Raw genomic sequence first — 19,968 nt, 5'->3', positions numbered from 1 at the left:
ACACTTACAGCTCCTGGACGTTGTGAGAAAGTGGACATACTTGTCGGCAGGAAGTTATTTGTGATCCTTATTTGTAGAAAATGTGCTAATTTTCGTGTCTTCATTATTTTACATGACAGGTTTCGTGCAGTTTTGCCCAGGTTAAGATTATTTACCGTGGTTACTTTTAATGGAAATATTGCACAACCCTCTTTGTATAGCAATAAGAAGCCACTTCTTGGATTACGGAGAGTTGAGAAACGGTGAAACGTATTTATATGGAAGTAACTGCAAGAAAGATTCGTGAAATAAAGTTAAAACTTATAATAACGTATTGTCTGTGAATATGATGGTTAGACACAATAGATTTTGCAATTAAGAAAAACCTTACTTGATCTAGCTTCTAAAGAGTGATGTACATTTGTTAGTTAGCTGCAAAGGTCGATAAATAGCTGGCCTCTCGTTGTCATGGAAGTTGCAATCCAGCTCAGTGATTTACAGTACATGTTTAATGTTTGGAGTAACTGAGGCACACACAGGCCCTTTTACCATCACACTTTAGTACATATTGTGGTCTTGTACAAATTTTTCTTTGTATTCTATTCGGACACTGTTTCGTTATTGGAGACTCAACAAGGACAGATAAATTTGTGATAGTCATTAATGAGGACCCGTTATACTAACTTGCCCTAATGGAATCCGAGCAAATCGAAGCGATTTTCGACCGCATTCGAGATTTCAAATTCCCATAGTCTCCCATAATTACTTCAGATGATGGGAAGGGTGTTTCCTTTGAAAAGACAACACGTAATTTTATGAACATTTACATCTGCATCTACCTCTACATCTACCACTTCATCTGCTTCTACATCTACACTTCATAAGTCAGGTTAAGTGTGGCGAAGGGCGCTTGGGATACCAAAGTTACCTCCAGCCTTTCCAGTCCCAATCGCGAATGGTGCACAGGAAGAACGACTATTGGTAAGCCACCGTAAAGGTTAGAACTTCTGTGACAATACGTTCGTGGTGTTTTTGCAAGATGTATGAAGAAGTAAATAATGCGAAGGTGAGTCGAAGGAAACCCTTAAATATTTTTTAAATATTATTTATTGTGCAGAAGTGGTACAAAGCTGTATCACTTTTCAACATAATCTCACCCACGCTGAATGCAAGTCCTCCAGCGCTTACAAAGTGCATAAATTCCTTTAGAAAAAAAATTCTTTTGGTAGTCCAAGGAACCACTCATGCACCGCGTGGCATACCTCTTCATCAGAACGGTACTTCCTTCCTCCCACTGCGTCTTTGAGTGGTCCAAACATTTGGAAATCACTTGGGGCAAGGTCGGGTGAGTATGGTGGATGAGGAAGACACTCAAAATGCAGGTCTGTGATTGTTGCAACTGTTGTACGGGCAGTGTGGGGCCTTGCATTGTCATGTTGCAAAAGGACACCTGCTGACAGCAATCCACGTCGCTTTGATTTGATTGCAGGTCGCAGGTGATTTTTTAGGGTGTCTGTGTATGATGCACTGGTGACAGTGGTCCCTCTAGGCATGTAATGCCCCAAAATGACGCCTTTTTCGTCCCAAAAGAGAGTGAGCATAACCTTCCCTGCTGATGGTTCTGTTCGAAACTTGTTTGGGTTTCGTGATGAGGAATGGCGCCATTCGTTGCTCGCTCTCTTCGTTTCCGGTTGGTGGAAGTGAACCCAGGTTTCGTCCCCAGTAACGATTCTTGCAAGGAAGCCATCACCTTCTCGTTCAAAGCGCCGAAGAAGTTCTTCACAAGCATCAACACGTCGTTCTCTCATTTCAGGAGTCAGCTGCCGTGGCACCCATCTTGCAGACACTTTGCGAAACTGAAGCACGCTCGTGCACAATGTGGTGTGCTGACCCATGACAAATCTGTAAACATGCTGCAATGTCATTCAGTGTCACTGGGCGGTTTTCCTTCACTATGGCTTCAATGCTACAATGTTCTGTGGAGTCACAACTCGTTGTGTCTGACCTAGACGAGGAGCATATTCCACTGAAGTCACACCATTTGCGTACTTCCTACTCCTTTCGTAGACTTGCTGCTGTGACAAACATGCATCTATGTACTGAACCTTCATTCGTCGATGAATTTGAATAGGTTTCACACCTTCACTACGCAAAAACCGAATAACAGAACGCTGTCCTTCCCTGGTGCAAGTCGCAAGTGGAGAGGCCATCTTTATACTGATACTGCGACGGTATGTGTGCATCTGCACTACGCTGCCACCTACAGGCCATTCTGCACGCTGTTTGTAGCACGCTTACCAACTTACAGTATAACGGCGAGAAATTTCGATTTGTTGTTACAAATTTAAGATTTTCATTTGACTCACCCTCGGATGCTGGTCCTCGTTTCTAGAATGTACATTTTCAGAAGCTTAACGGTAAGCAGCACCATGACGTACGACGCCTCTCTCATAGTGACTGCCAGCGGTAGTTGATGCACATCTCCGTGGCGTCTTTGTACTTAACAAATGATTCCAAGACGAAACACGCTGCTCTTCTTGGGATTTTCTTTACTTCCTCTATCAACTTAATCTAGTAAGGGATCCAGTGAGAGGTGTAATAAAGCGTGGGCATGATAAAACTAAACTGGATAGTACGTTGCGCACAGTAAGATAGGCAACTCGGCTTACATCATCCACACCGAAGACATGTGGAGTAAGTTTGGTAGCCTATTTTAACAGTGCATGAACATACTTTCCAACACAGATTTTCACTGATCAGCCGGAACATTATGATACCCTACCTTATAGCTGGGTTGTCCACCTTTTGCACGGATAACAGCGGCGACGCGTCTTGGCCTGGAAGCCATGACGCCTTGGTAGGTCGCTCAGGGAGCAGCACTACACCTCCACACACAGATCACCTAATTCCCGTAAATTACGGGGAGGGAGACAATGAGCTCTGACACTACTTGAGTCACATCCCAGATGCGTTCGATCGGGTTGATATCTTGCGAGTTGGGCGGCCAGCATATCAATTGGATTTCGCTACTGCGTTCCTCGAACCGCTCGTGGCCTTGTGACATGACGCATTATCTTGATGAGAAACGCCGCTGTCGTCGGAAACCATGATCGTTATGAAGGCGTGTACGTGGTCTTCAACCAGTGTACGATAATCCTTGCCCGTCATGGCGCCTTCCAAGAGCTCTACTGGACTCACTGATGCCCATGTAAATGATCCCCAGAGCATAATGATGCCACCACCAGCTTGTCTCCGTCTCTAAGTACAGGTGTGAAGGAGCTGTTCCCACCCATCGGCATGAGGAAGAAGATATCGAGATTCATCAGACCATACAACGCTCTGTCACTGCGACAACGTCCAGGGCCAATGGTCATGTGCCCATTTCAATTGCAGTAGCTGAAGTCGTGGTATTAACATTGGAACATGCATGGGCTGTCAACTGCGGAGGCCAATCGCTTGTAGTTATCGATGCACTGTGTGTTCAGAAACACATGTACTGTGCCCAGTATTAAAGTCTGATGTTAGTTCCGCCACAGTTCCCCGCCTGTCTTGTTTTACCAATAAGCCCATTCTACGAAATCGGACATCTACAAAGAGGGGTAGCTGCCCAACACCACGACGTCTGGACTTGATTTCACCTTGGTTTTGCCACCTGTTGAAGACACTCACGACAGCACTCTTCGAACACCCGGCAGTTCGTGGGAGTCTCCGACATGCTCTAATTGAGCCGCCGAGCCACCACAAACTGCCCTCGGTCAAACTCATACAGATCGTCCGCCGTCCCCGGACAACACGCTCGCTGATATTACATGCACTGTGCGTGCGGCCTGACAGATGCTGCTATCACCTGGACGGGTTTATATCAACAGTATTCTGGTGGTGATAATGTTCTGGCTGATCAGTGTATTATGCCCACCCTGTACAAAGTATCATTCCGACAAGGATTTTATAAGCTACCATCTTCGTGGGAGGACTGCAGTTTTTGAGGATTCTTACAACGAATCTCAGTGGTACATCTGTCTTTACTATGGTTATTTTTATGTGGTAGCTCCACTTAGCTCTGCATGTATATTCCTAAATAATTTATGATGGGTGTAATTGTTGTTAGTAATAGTTTGCCAATTTTGAAATCAAACTATCATTGCTGAATATGAGTTAGAGTTCCGTGTTTGAGGTCCTCTTTATCAGTAGTACGTTACACACAAAACTTCATTCCCTTTGAATGTTTGCAGCGCATGATTGACTAACCTCAATGCTACTTAACTGGGAAACGGCTCGTCGAATGGAATTCTTTTCTTAACAGTTATCTCTCAGCGTAACCTAGCCTGCTACACCCTCAGTAGTTTTTGCGACTGTTTTTGACCATACTGTATAATGGTGTTGGCTTTCAAGTGTATATGTCTGCTTTCGTTGTCATATTTCGTTTTATTAGTTTGGACAAGAAGAGAATAGAAGCTTTCGAAATGTGGTGCTACAGAAGAATGCTGAAGATAAGGTGGGTAGACCACGTAACTAATGAGGAGGTATTGAATAGGATTGGGGAGAAGAGAAGTTTGTGGCACAACTTGACTAGAAGAAGGGATCCGTTGGTAGGACATGTTTTGAGGCATCAAGGGATCACAAATTTAGCATTGGAGGGCAGTGTGGAGGGTAAAATCATAGATGGAGACCAAGAGATGAATACACTAAGCAGATTCAGAAGGATGTAGGTTGCAGTAGGTACTGGGAGATGAAGAAGCTTGCACAGGATAGAGCAGCATGGAGAGCTGCATGAAACCAGTCTCAGGACTGAAGACCACAACAACAACAACAGTTTGCTCTAATGTTACGGAAAATCTGTGAGCTTCTCTTTGAATGTAAAACTGAGAAGGAAGTTTAGGCTAGTCTCTTTCTTATTGAACTGATCCATTGATGAATATATTGGACAATATTCAGAAACTGCATGAAAAATAAATTATTTATTAATTTTCGTTCTCTGAATCATGTGATGTTTATGTCTCAGGATGAGGTACATCATAGTTGACTAAATTATTTGAGCGCATTTGGGAAGATTTATACGAAGAAACGTCCATTGGTGATACTGTGTGCTGCCACAGAACGTGGTGAAAGAGACCGTAATGTAGCCGCTCTGACGCCTTCAGAGGAGCGGAGTCAATGGATTGACCATAGAGGCAACCAACTGCAGTGGGCGCTGTGAGTGCTTTACATGCGATTTACAGATGGCCGCACGTAGCACTGGAGAGCAACGTGCGCCCAGGTCTTTCCACAGCGGAGCTCCCATTGCCAGTAAATCAAGGCGACAACGATTTTCCGGCTGGAGAGGGGCACAGAGTTCCGTGGGTAATAGTGCGAAGCATCCGGACCGCGCCACACCGCTTCGGCAAATGTTCGTACTATTCGACTTCTCAGGAAAGCACAGCACCTCTTCCTCGTTCACCATCAGTGACTCCTTTTCATTCTTGCCTTCTTAATAACACCCTTGTTTCATACATACATACATACATACATACATGCATCAAACCAGACTTATGTCCTTCACAATAACAAATTACCTCCTCCTGTTCTTTGATTCCTGTACCCCTACTTAACACCCCCTTCGCCACTACAGTAAATACGTTTTTCACCTTCTGAATTTATCGCCTGCAGAATGAATTACAACACTTTACACTAATGAGCCAAAACACTAAGACCACTGAAACGCCTGGTTAAATCCGCAGGACAGATCAGGCAGCTGTAATTGTGGGAAGGGGCCAAAATTAGCGGCTGTCAGTTACACTCGAACACATATAACTTCATTTAGTTGCCCACACATTACAGCGCAAATTTCCGGCGTTAGCTATCGACTGAATATGGCACACAATCTTATGGCTTAAGGGCACAACCTCTTTAATTTTTAAAACGGCCGAAGTCCCATGATTTAAAACACAACTACAATGAATTTTCAAAAGTCAGAAGGTCCAAAGCTTTATCATTAAATAATTTTAGAAATGGAGGCTGAAGGCCCAAACAATCTAAGACTTGACAAGTAAGGAATTTTAATTTTAAAACGGCTGAAGGCCCATGATTGAAAAACACAACTATAATAAATTTTCAAAAGGCAGAAGGCCTATAGCTTTATCCAAAAATATTTTAAATGAGGCTGAAGGGCCAAACAATGCAAGACTTGACACGTAAGGAACTTTCAATTTCAAAGCGGCTGAAGGCCTATTATTTAAAACCCAACTAAAAGCATACAAATTCTAAACATCGCCTATGAGCCATTAAAATACACAGTCAAACACCAATAAGAAAAGGCAGTACAGCCAGTGGCGCTCAGAAGTTTCCGGGGGTTGGTCTGCACTTGAAATATTAACGTTCGATTAGGGGAGACAGGTAGTCGGCCCAACTATATCTGATCCAGTTTGGAAGGTAGGAGACGAGGTACTGTCAGAAGTAAAGCTGTGAGTACCGGGCGTGAGTCGTGCTTCGGTAGCTCAGATGGTAGAGCACTTGCCCGCGAAAGGCAAAGGTCCCGAGTTCGAATCTCGGTCGGGCACACAGTTTTAATCTGCCAGGAAATTTTATATCTGATCCGCCCGCAACCGACCAAGAGACAGTCAACGGACCCACCAAGTCCACTTCCTTTCCACCCGACCAGTAGACAAGGAACTCCAAAGCCGAAAAGTAAAAGGCGTAGCCGCCCAGAACCAAGTATGCATAAACTGTCAAAAGTACACACGTGTTGGACAGCGACAACACGGAGAGGAAAGGACACTGCCTGAATTTTACGTGAGCGGCCAGGGCAAGTAACCGGAACGCTAACAGCCACACGGAAGAAAATTCCGCTAGTGCACTTGGACTTCAACTAACCAAAATACAAATAAACAACCAGCGAATGGTGGCCAAACTTTCGCCAACTCGAACACTCGCTGTTGCTCAAGGGATTACCCCGAACAGCCAACCATGAAAACCAACGGCACAATGTGAACAAACTGGCTTCAGTAATTAAATGACCACTCAACTTTGATGTCCTGGGTCGGTGAGCCACGAACCTCGTAGCAATCGGAACAGCTCCCACAGACTCCGACACTGCGAAGAGACTGCCAACGGGCCCGGCCCACAGCGCCGTGCGGAGATTTCCTGGCTGATCCACACCAACTGACCGACAGCCGCACACCGGCTAGCCGGAAGCTATAAGAACCAGACCAAATATAGTACAAGCCGCGAATTTCGATACGCACCGCTGCTGCCACACGTAGAAGGGGGAAGAACCACGGCGTAACCGTAATAACAGTGGGAAACCAACAGTCAAGGTTTAAACCAACATAATCCGGGGCCAGCACGGCTCAACCTCTGCCAACCGTGAGGTTGTATGCTGCCTGGTGGCGCTGAGGGTATGTGACGCGTTAAGAGAAGTATATGAGAGGAGCAGAGCCGAATGGTGGACCATTCTAACGACGACAAGCGGCGCAGATGCGGAAATCTGCCGACGTAAGTGACTTTGACACAAGTCAGACTGTTGTGGCCCAGTGCCTGGGAGCGAGCGTCTCGTAAAGGGCGAAGCTGGTCGCCTGTCCGCGTGCTACTGTTGTGAGCGTCGATGGACAGCGGTTGAAGAAAGCTGAAACCGCGAGGAAGCAACAGGAAGTTGTACTTCCGTACCTCAAAACACAGCGTGGGGATCGGAGACTTGCCCGCTCTCTAAAGCAGGATAGGCGGCCGTCTGTGACAGATCTGACGGCAGAGTACGAGTACATTGCTGGAGCAGGAACGAGTGTTTTGGTGCACCCCGTTCAGCGTCGAACATAGCGTTCCGCAGCACATCGTCATTTATGACTACGGTGGACACGGAATTTTGGAGGTTGGATCGCGATCAATGGAATCGTGTCGCCTGGTGGGATGAATGCCGTTTGTTGTTAAACCACGCTGAAGGTAGTTAGATTAGATTAGATTAGATTAATACTAGTTCCATGGATCATGAATACGATATTTCGTAATGATGTGGAACTATCGAATTTTCCAATACATGACATAATTAGGTTAATTTAACAACATACTTAAGTTAATATAACAACTTTATTTTTTTGTGTTTTTTTTGTTTTTCTTTATTTTTTATTTTTATTTTTTTAATATTTTTTTCTTTTTTTCTTAATTTATATCTAAACATTCCTCTATGGAGTAGAAGGAGTTGTCATTCAGAAATTCTTTTAATTTCTTCTTAAATACTTGTTGGTTATCTGTCAGACTTTTGATACTATTTGGTAAGTGACCAAAGACTTTAGTGCCAGTATAATTCACCCCTTTCTGTGCCAAAGTTAGATTTAATCTTGAATAGTGAAGATCATCCTTTCTCCTAGTATTGTAGTTATGCACACTGCTATTAGTTTAGAATTGGGTTTGGTTGTTAATAACAAATTTCATAAGAGAGTATATATACTGAGAAGCTACTGTGAATATCCCTAGATCCTTAAATAAATGTCTGCAGGATGATCTTGGGTGGACTCCAGCTATTATTCTGATTACACGCTTTTGTGCAAAAATACTTTATTCCTCAGTGACGAATTACCCCAAAATATGATGCCATATGAAAGCAATGAGTGAAAATAGGCGTAGTAAGCTAATTTACTAAGATGTTTATCACAAAAATTTGCAATGACCCTTATTGCATAAGTAGCTGAACTCAAACGTTTCAGCAGATCATCAATGTGTTTCTTCCAATTTAATCTCTCATCAATGGACACGCCTAAAAATTTGGAATATTCTACCTTAGCTATATGCTTCTGATTAAGGTCTATATTTATTAATGGCGTCATATCATTCACTGTACGGAACTGTATGTACTGTGTCTTATCAAAATTCAGTGAGAGTCCGTTTACAAGGAACCACTTAGTAATTTTCTGAAAGACAGTATTGACAATTTCATCAGTTAATTCTTGTTTGTCAGGTGTGATTACTATACTTGTATCATAAGCAAAGAGAACTAACTTTGCCTCTTCATGAATATAGAATGGCAAGTCATTAATATATAATAAGAACAACAAAGGACCCAAGACTGACCCTTGTGGAACCCCATTCTTGATAGTTCCCCAGTTTGAGGAATGTGCTGATCTTTGCGTATAGTGTCCAGGTATGGCGTCATCCAGGAGAACGGCTGCTCTAGACATGCAGCGCGCCATGGGTGCAGGCCGGCGGGAGCAGTATTATGTAATGGGAGACATTACCCTGCGCTGCCATGGAACCTGCGGTAGTATCTGAAGGCACCATGACACCTGTGGATTACCGGTGACCCATTACGCTGGATGTCTTCCTCAAAAGCGATGGCATCTTCCAGCACGATAACTGTCCGTGTCACGTAGCCACAGTCGTACTGCAGTAGTTTGAGGTGCATGATTGTGACCTCACATCGATGTCTTGGCCATCAAATTCGACTTATCTGAATCCATTGAAACCAAACTGGGACACTATCGGGCGCCAGCACCGCCCCCACCAACCAGCCCCCCGTAAATAGCGGGAAGTGTTTGACCTGTGCATAAGCATCTGGGCCACAAACCTCTGGAAACCTACCAAGTACTGTAGATAAAATTAAAATTTTTGAAACAGTCTTGATCGCAATCTTGTTAAAATACTTTTTTTATTGGAGTGAGTGACTGGTTTCGACTCTATGAAAGAGTCATCTTCAGCGTACAGAGCGGTGGATGGCCACTGCTAGGTGAGTTCAAAATGGCTCTGAGCACTATGGGACTCAACTGCTGTGGTCATAAGTCCCCTAGAACTTAGAACTACTTAAACCTAACTAACCTAAGGACATCACACACATCCATGCCCGAGGCAGGATTCGAACCTTCGACCGTAGCAGTCGCGCTAGGTGAGTTCATTCGACGGAACTCATCGTACAACAATGTACGATGAACGCTTTGAACTGCATACAAGAGTATAGTGCTCTTTCGGCAGAAATGCCGCAGATCACCGTCTGTCCTACTTTACAGAGCAGGCAAGCCTCCGAACCCCAAGTTCTGTGAAGAGTCGTGGACGTCCAACCATTTAGTGCCTAGTGTTTAGTTTCACTCTGCTTCTACCTCTTTCCGCAGATGCTCACGACCGCGCCACTTGAACATTCGACCAGCTTCGCCATTTCCGAGATACTCGTTCACAGTCTCTGCTTAATAATACTCTGTCCTTTGCGGAAGTCGCTTTCTCAATGGATTTCCTCATTTGCAGCCCATCTTTTCGCTAGGGTGGTCCCGCGTCCGTGTCTGCTCCGCTTAAATACTTTTGTTACCGAGTCACGTGCTCAAAGCGCCATCAGGCGTCATCCAATGCCGCGGTGGGCAGTGCTCATAATGTTTCAGCTCATCAGTGTATACCTCAAAATGATTGTGACAGTAAGAGGAACAAGATACAGTGGACCTAGTGAAATGAGTCCGAATAATTCTTTACAGCTTTCTGATTGAAGAGTGAAGCTCTAATCCGTCGCCTTTTAATTTCAGCTCTTTAGGTAGTTGGAGAACAATGAGCCAGACTAATCTACTTGTAAAGTGCAGTCTGGAACAGACCTTACAATTTGACGTCGTGTAGAGAGGTGATAGGGCTCCAAATCACTTGAAGAAGTTCTCACTGAGGCTAACCTGTGGTTCACTTTGTCGAGTTATACAGTATGTTGCAGTACAATGGTTTGTGGTAACACATTTCTTTCTTGTGGAGACTAATTACTTGTTACGTGATAATAGCCTAATAACCCCAAAACCAGTTGGCGATTAAATAATTTTAGAGGAACAAACGAACTTTATCACCCTAAAATGTGGAGTTGTTCTGTGAAGAAGAGACGGAACAATCCATTAACATAAGAAATTGGTGGTATGCTTCTGCTGTTGTTCTACCGAGAGACTAGAATTAATTCACATCTTCCTGACTGTTTACGCTGTTTCCCCATTCTGATAGCCGGCTTTCGTTTACTCAGCCTTGAGCTAAAATTGGTGGCCAACAGTCCATCTGGCACCCACGACACAGGAGACCTGCTCAGAACGTCGGCGAGGTCGACACGTGTGGTTCGCTGTCGGTGGCTCGGTAATAGTTCGATTAGCGGAGCTAGACGGCCGCCATATTTCAGAGCAGCGTTTCGAGTGACGTACGAGCGGCAGTGCGTCACCAGAAGAGCGATGGCCGCGGCCGCGACACGGCGCAAGGCGGGCCTCGTGCGTCACGCGCCTGCTCAAACACCTGCTCTGCCTCGTCTCGTAAATCCGTGACAAGCGTTTCAGAGCTTCACGGTATTACGGTACCGGACATTATAACCGTTTTGTTGTAAATAATAAGCACATTTTGGGACTGCAGTATAGGAGTACCAAGACCCTCTCCAATCGATAGTCATGCGTGAATTCTGGCCTCTTGACTCTGCCGTGTTTTCTTGTAGCCGAAACATCAACCTGTCAGGGAAAACAAAACGAAAAAAAGAACCATGCCCGGGGTTGTCTGCTTCCTCCCTGTCTGTTTAACAGATTTGTGTGCTTCTAAGAAGTGAGATATTTTTCCTACATCGAGTGTTGAAGGTGTCGGACTGTGGATTTCGCATTTACAGTAGCTGAGTAGAAAAACCAAAATTGATAACCCAAGCCAAAGTGTGTGTTATACAGGGTGTATAAAAAAAGTTACGACCAAACTTTCAGGAAACGTTCCTCACACACAAGGAAAGAAAATATGTTATTTGGACATGTGTCCGGAAACGCTTACTTTCCATGTTAGAGCTCATTTTATTACTTCTCTTCAAATCACATTAATCATGGAATGGAAACACACAGCAACAGAACGTACCAGCGTGACTTCAAACACTTTGTTACAGGAAATGTTCAAAATGTCCTCCGTTAGCGAGGATACATGCGTCCACCCTCCGTCGCATGGAATCCCTGATGCGTTGATGCAGCCCTGGAGAATGGCGTATTGTATCACAGCCGTCCACAATACGAGCACGAAGAGTCTCTACATTTGGTATCGGGGTTGCGTAGACAAGAGCTTTCAAATGCCCCCATAAATGAAAGTCAAGAGGGTTGAGGTCAGGAAAGCGTGGAGGCCAAGGAATTGGTCCGCCTCTACCAATCCATCGGTCACCGAATCTGTTGTTGAGAAGCGTACGAACACTTCGACTGAAATGTACAGGAGCTCCATCGTGCATGAACCACATGTTGTCGCGTACTTGTAAAGGCACATCTTCTAGCAGTACAGGTAGAGTATCCCGTATGAAATCATGGCGTTGAATCGAGGAAGTACAGTACTGACGAAACTAAAATGAGCTCTAACATGGAAATTAAGCGTTTCCGGACACATGTCCACATAACATTTTTTCTTTATTTGTGTGTGAGGAAAGTTTCCTGAAAGTTTGGCCGTACCTTTTTGTAACACCCTGTATACACTACTGGGCATTATAATTCCTACACAACGAAGATGACGTGCTACAGGCGCAGAATTTAACCGACGGGAAGAAGATGTTGTGATATGCAAATGGTTAGCTTTTCAGAGCATTCACACAAGGATGGCGCCAGTGGCGACACCTACAACGTGCTGACATGAGGAAAGTTTCCATCAGATTTCTCATACACAAACAGCAGTTGACCGGCGTTGCCTGGTGAAACGTTGTTGTGAAGCCTCGTGTAAGGAGGAGAAATGCGTACCATCACATTTCCGACTTTGATAAAGATCGGATTGTAGCCTATCGCGACTGCGGTTTATCGTATCGCGACATTGCTGCTCGCGTTGGTCGAGATCCAATGACTGTTATCAGAACATGGAATCGGTGGATTCAGGAGGGTAATGACAGGCATCTTATCCGAATGGCTGTAACGGATCGTGCAGCCACGTCTCGATCCCTGAGTCAACAGATGGGGACGTTTGCAGGACAACCATCTGCACGAACAGTTCGATGCCGTTTGCAACAGCATGGTCTATCAGCTCGGAGACGATGGCTGCGGTTACCCTTGACGCTGCATCACAGACAGGAGCGCCTGCGATGGTATACTCAACGACGAACCTGGGTGCAGGAATGGCAAAACGTCATTTTCTCGGATGAATCCTGGTTCTGTTTACAGCATCATGATGGTCGCCTCCGTGTTTGGCGACATCGCGGTGAACGCACATTGGAAGCGTGTATTCGTCATCGCCATAATGGCGTATCACTGGGCGTGATGGTATGTGATGCTATTGGTTACACGTCTCGGTCACATCTTGCTCGCATTGACGGCTCTTTGAACAGTGGACGTTACATTTCAGATGTGTTACGACCCGTGGCTCTACCCTACATTCGATCCCAACGAAACCCTACATTTCAGCAGGATAATGCACGACCGCATGTTGCAGGTCCTGTACGGGCCTTTCTGGCGAGCACATTCTACAGATCTCTCACCAATTGAAAACGTCTGATCAATGGTGGCCGAGCAACTGGCTCGTCGCAATACGCCAGTCACTACTCTTGATGAACTGTGGTATCGTGTTGAAACTGCATGGGCAGCTGTACCTGTACACGCCATCCAAGCTCTGTTTGACTCAATGCCCAGGCGTATCAGGGCCGTTATTACGGTCAGAGGTGGTTGCTCTGGGTACTGATTTCTCGAGATCTGTGAACCCAAACTGCGTGAAAATGTAATTACATGTCAGTTCTAGTACAATATATTTGTCCAATGAATACCCGTTTATCATCTGCGTTTCTTCTTGGTGTAGCAATTTTAATGGCCTGTAGTGTAGAAGTACCAAGACACTTTCCAGTCGATAGTCATGCATGAATGCCTCTTGACTCTGCCGTTTTTTCTTGTAGCCGAAACATTAACCTGTAAAGGAAAAAACGAAGAAAAGAACCATGCTCGGGCTGTTTACTTCCTCCCTATCTGTTTAACGGGTTTGAACAGGTTTCTATACTTCGAAGAAGTGAGATATTTTTCTTGCATCGTGTGTTGAAGGCGTCGGACTGTGAATTTCACATTTACAGTAACTGAGTTGAAAAGAACATAATTGATAACCCAAGTGCAAGTGTGTTTTATATATATTCCAGATTAGTGCAATTCCAATGCGCATCTGCCAAGGATAGTTAACAGATAACATGTCGTTACCAGGCCATGAAGTCTTTCAGAAATTCATTCTGTGTACCCAGCAACTATGCCTCACAGACACACGTGTGAAAAGCAGCCGTCTTCAGGCCACAAGCGGCCCATCGGGATCATCCGACCGCCGTGTCATCCTCAGATGAGGATGCAGATAGGAGGGGCGTGTGGTCAGGACACCGCTCTCCCGGTTGTTATGATCGTTTTCTCTGACCGGAACCGCTACTATTCGGTCGAGTAGCTCCTCCATTGGCATCATGAGGCTGAGTGCACCCCGAAAAATGGCAACAGCGCATGGCGGCCCGGATGGTCATTCAAGTGCCGGCCATGACCGACAGCGCTTAACTTCGGTGATCTGACGGGAACCGGTGTATCCACTGCGGCAAGCCCGTTGCCCAGACATGTGAAAAGTATATGCAAATGTCCGCATTTGAGAAAGGACGTGTAATTGGGCTCAAAGTAGGTGGTTGGGGTATTCGACGAATGTTTCACCATTTAGATAGGAACGATGATACAAGGAATGGGTGAACCATGGCCGAACACATCTTCTAGAACAAAGCAGTCGAGCTAGAGACACGACAGAACCTGAGGACCGAGCAATGGTCAGAGAGACATACAGAGGCCCGGATTCATAATTATCATCGATTCGAAGTGCAGCTGATGATTCGGTGACCACAAGGGCTTGGCGGCTCACAGAAGTGGGGCTCAGCTACTGGTGTCTCTTGCGTCGGCTACCATTGATCTCTGTACACCAAAAAGCCCGTTTGCAGTGGCATCGGGCACATTCGGTCTGGAATCTCATTGACTGGAGCACCTTTGTCTACAGTGTTGGGTCTCGCTGTGATGACCAGCGAAGACGTGTCTGGGGACTCCCCAGACAATGTTGGGAAACCAACCTGAATGTCGCGCACCATACAGCTCGATAACGAGAGCTGATGATCTGCGCTGCCATTTCATTTCATAGCGTGACAGATTTCGTTGTCATCAACGGCACCCTTACAGCACAGAGGTACGTCAATGATATTCTACGCCCCGTTTCGTTGCTTTTCATGCCAAGCCATCCTGGGCTTACACTGCAGCAAGAAAACGACCGCCGACTGAGGGAGTGAGTTTCCACTGCTTGAGTTCATGGTTGCCAAACCATACTCTGGTCAGCAAGATCATCTGAGAAGGTTGGAACATTATGGCATTGACCTCCAACCAGCCCACGCCAATTGGACAGAGTTTGGCGCGGAGGACATGCAACAACGCTGCCAATTAGTGTCAAGCCGAAAAACTGCTTGCACAAGGGCCAGAGGTGCACCAACGCGTAACTGACTTTCTCAGTTTGTGTGGGTGCTTATTTGTTTTGTACTACTATGGCGGTACATCTGGCGTGTCCGAGGTCCATCCTGCATTCTATGTGTTTTTATGGCTGACGGATTACATATCGAGTTACTGTAGCTTCCTTTTCCCTTTTCATAATGTTATATGATAGATGGGTTTCGTATCCATCTACTTTTGTACAATCTGATGATGCCCTAGAGGGGTGAAACGAGTCTTCGTCATTAAATAATATCGCAACCAGGACTGTTTTATTCTGAAATAAGACTGGTCGCTGTACTTTTTTTTTTATCGTCAGTCTACTGACTGGTTGGATGCGGCCAGCCACGAATTCCTTTCCTGTGCTAACCTCTTCATCTCAGAGTAGCACTTGCAACCTACGTCCTCAATTATTTGCTTGACGTATTCCAATCTCTGTCCTCCTCTACAGTTTTTGCCCTCTACAGCTCCCTCTAGTACCATGGAAGTCATTCCCTCATGTCTTAGCAGATGTCCTATCATCCTGTCCCTTCTCCTTATCAGTGTTTTCCACATATTCCTTTCCTCTCCGATTCTGCGTAGAACCTCCTCATTCATTACCTTATCAGTCCATCTAATTTTCAACATTCGTCTATAGCACCACATCTCAAATGCTTCGATTCTCTTCTGTTCCGGTTTTCCCACAGTCCATGTTTCACTACCATACAATGCTGTACTCCAGACGTACATCCTCAGAAATTTCTTCCTCAGATTAAGGCCGGTATTTGATATTAGTAGACTTCTCTTGGCCAGAAATGCCTTTTTTGCCATAGCGAGTCTGCTTTTGATGTCCTCCTTGCTCCGTCCGTCATTGGATATTTTAATGCCTAGGTGGCTGAATTCCTTAACTTCATTGACTTCGTGACCATCAATCCTGATGTTAACTTTCTCGCTGTTCTCATTTCTACTACTTCTCATTACCTTCGTCTTTCTCCGATTTACTCTCAAACCATATTGTGTACTCATTAGACTGTTCATTCCGTTCAGCAGATCATTTAATTCTTCTTCACTTTCACTCAGGATAGCAATGTCATCAGCGAATCGTATCAGTGATATCCTTTCACCTTGTATTTTAATTCCACTCCTGAACCTTTCTTTTATTTCCATCATTGCTTCCTCGATGTACAGATTGAAGAGTAGGGGCGAAAGGCTACAGCCTTGTCTTACACCCTTCTTAATACGAGCACTTCGTTCTTGATCGTCCACTCTTATTATTCCCTCTTGGTTGTTGTACATATTGTATATGACCCGTCTCTCCCTATAGCTTACCCCTACTTTTTTCAGAATCTCGAACAGCTTGCACCATTTTATATTGTCGAACGCTCTTTCCAGGTCGACAAATCCTATGAAAGTGTCTTGATTTTTCTTTAGCCTTGCTTCCATTATTAGCCGTAACGTCAGAATTGCCTCTCTCGTCCCTTTACTTTTCCTAAAGCCAAACTGATTGTCACCTAGCGCATTCTCAATTTTCTTTTCCATTCTTCTGTATATTATTCTTGTAAGCAGCTTCGATGCATAAGCTGTTAAGCTGATTGTGCGATAATTCTCGCACTTGTCAGCTCTTGCCCTGCCAAAATGGAATGAAACAATTTTTATCTACACAATTCTCGCGGCCTAGACGCAGCGCTTCGCGTCGTGGCCTGCAGGCAAAGTACTATTCCGTTTCGTATTGCAAAAACAGTGGATGAGTACCCTGACAAATTAGTTTACGTGTCTATCCAGACTGTTACTGACGTAGGTCGTGTTATCGTTGATACGATACTGGTCCATATACTGAAACATAACTGAGCGTCAGGGCTGCAATGACAGATGGTCTAAGACATATGTATCAATAAAGATTAATACTAAATTGTTTTTGTATGTGGCTAGAAAATGTTCATAGCAAGAAGAGTGCACAAAGGCAACGCTTGCTTTGTGCCAGCGACATTCTCCAGTGCACTCATTCGTTAATCTAACCAAATGCCCACGTCTAACCAGTTCTCTGGAGTTTGATAAATAATTGATTCTCAACACAAACTCCAATACAACTGTTCATACTAGCAGACGGTGGGACGCATTTCCAGGATCGCAAACTGTTCCACCGAAATGTCGAAGTCCCACTTACAGCACACTCCTTTTTGTAAGTAAGTCGCAAGCCGCGGAAATACTTACCCACTCGAACGATAGTAAACGTAAGACCACTAAACATATTTTACTCCCTTCATCTTCAACAGCGTCACGTGACTACTGCTGTAATCGCATCAGCTCGTAACTTCTCCGCCACCACTGTAATTATTTACAAGGTTGAAAAATATTTAATATGAAACATACAATATACATCTGATGATTCCTCAACCTTCCATTAATGCACAGATTAATTTTATTTATGGTTGCAATTATGTTTTTAGATAATATTTTACGCCATAAATCGAAACTACCTGAACCTAACCAAAACGACGACTTTCTTCTCCATAAGCTTATGTTACTCGTCTAGTACACTACTGCTCCTAAAAACTTTAAATTCTTAACTTTTCGTATTAATGCAGATAAATAATAAAGTCCAATAGTATTAACAGTTCATTCACAGGCTAACCTTTTAGTGTAGCTGTGGTAAATTTCTGGTCTTGCATCCCTTGACAGCAACACAGTACCTTATTTATAAGAAATTCCTCTATTGTTTAATAGCTTATCAAATAGGCACATCCTGTACCTAAGTTCATTCTCTTTTGTATATTATTGTGTGTAATTGTGAACACTTTATATTAAAAAAAATTGCTGTAAATGCACACATCAAAAAAAGTTTTGCATCACCCCGGTTCCCAGAAATCCTGAAGATAGACGTTGACTGTGGGTATTGTATCACAGACACAGTCCCTTTGACTGTTCAGAGATGTCACTAAACCCGCCCTAAGATGTAAACAACCATGCATGAGCAGAACCTATTAGACGGAGGGAGTCCGACAGCCGATCAGTTCCAGTCATTCCACATAGGAGGTGATGCACGGTTAGTGTTGTCTGTAGTTCAACCACTCCTAGACGGTCAATACCGCGATCAGATATCGTCCGCATTGTTACTTTGTGCTAGGAAGGGCTCTCAACAAGGGAAGTGTCTAGGCGTCTCGGAGTTAACCAAAGCGATGTTCTTCGGCCATGGGGGGGATACAGAGAGACAGGAATTGTCGATGACATGCCTCGCTCAGACCGCCCAAGGGCTACTACTGCAGTGGATGGCCGCTACCTATGGATTATGGCTCGTAGCAACCCTGACAGCAGCGCCACCATGTTGAATAATGCTTTTCGTGCAACCACAGGACTTCGTGTTACGACTCAAACTGTACTCAATAGGCTGTATCATGCATAACTTCACTCCCGACGTCGAAGGCGAGGTCCATGTTCTCATCCACGACATCATGCAGCGCAGTACAGATGGGCCCAACAACATGACAAATGGACCGCTCAGGATTGGCATCACTTTCTCTTCACCGATGAGTGTCTCGTATGCCTTCAGCCAGACAATCGTCGGAGACGTTGTTGAAGGCAACCCGGTCAGGCTGAAACTCTTGGATACACTGCCCAGCGAGTGCAGCAAGGTGGAGGTTCCTTGCTGTTTTGGGGTGGCATTATGTGGGGCCGACGTACGCTGCTTGTGGTCATGGAAATGTCGTGTGGCTAGGGCCTCCCGTCGGGTAGACCGTTCGCCTGGTGCAGGTCTTTCGATTTGACGCCACTTCGGCGACCTGCGCGTCGATGGGGATGAAATGATGATGATTAGGACAACACAACACCCAGTCCCTGAGCGGAGAAAATCTCCGACCCAGCCGGGAATCGAACCCGGGCCCTTTGGATTGACAGTCTGTCACGCTGACCACTCAGCTACCGGGGGCGGACTTGTGGTCATGGAAGGCGCCGTAACGACTGTATGGTACGTGAACGCCATCCTCCGACCGGCAGCGCAACCATATCGGCAGCATATTGTCGAGGAGTTTGTCTTCATGGACGACAATTCGCGTCCCCATCATGCAATCTTATGAATGACTTCCTTCAGGATAACGACATCGCTGGAGTGGCCAGCGTGTTCTCCAGACATGAACATGCCTGGGATAGAAGGAAAAGGGCTGTTTATGGACGACGTGACCCACCATCACTCTGAGGGATCTACGCAGAATCACCGTTGAGGAGTGGGACAATCTGGACCACCAGTGGCTCGACGAACTTGTGGATAGTATGCCACGACGAATGCAGGCATGTATGAATGCAGGAGAACGGGCTACTGGGTATTAGAGGTACCGTAGTGTACAGCAATCTGGACCACCACCTCTGAATGTCTCTCTGTATGGTGGTACAACATGCAGTGTGTGGTTTGCATGAGGAACTCTCGGAACCGAGGTGGTGCAAAACTGTTTTTGTTGTGTGTATTAATAAGATTGATACATGGTGACAATTCTTGAACTATATGAAGAAAATTTACTTTTGAATACATTATGGGCACAGCAGTGATCAATGTCTTATAGATAATTACTATTAAAAACAGTCTTGATCACGATTTATTTAACAAGGTGACCGGTTTCAACCACTACTGTGGTCATCTTCAGACCATTGAGTAGGAACC

Source organism: Schistocerca nitens, chromosome 7, assembly GCF_023898315.1.
Source record: "Schistocerca nitens isolate TAMUIC-IGC-003100 chromosome 7, iqSchNite1.1, whole genome shotgun sequence".
NCBI lineage: Eukaryota > Metazoa > Arthropoda > Insecta > Orthoptera > Acrididae > Schistocerca > Schistocerca nitens.
The sequence above is the reverse complement of the archived record's forward strand: the minus strand, read 5'-3'. Positions refer to the sequence as shown.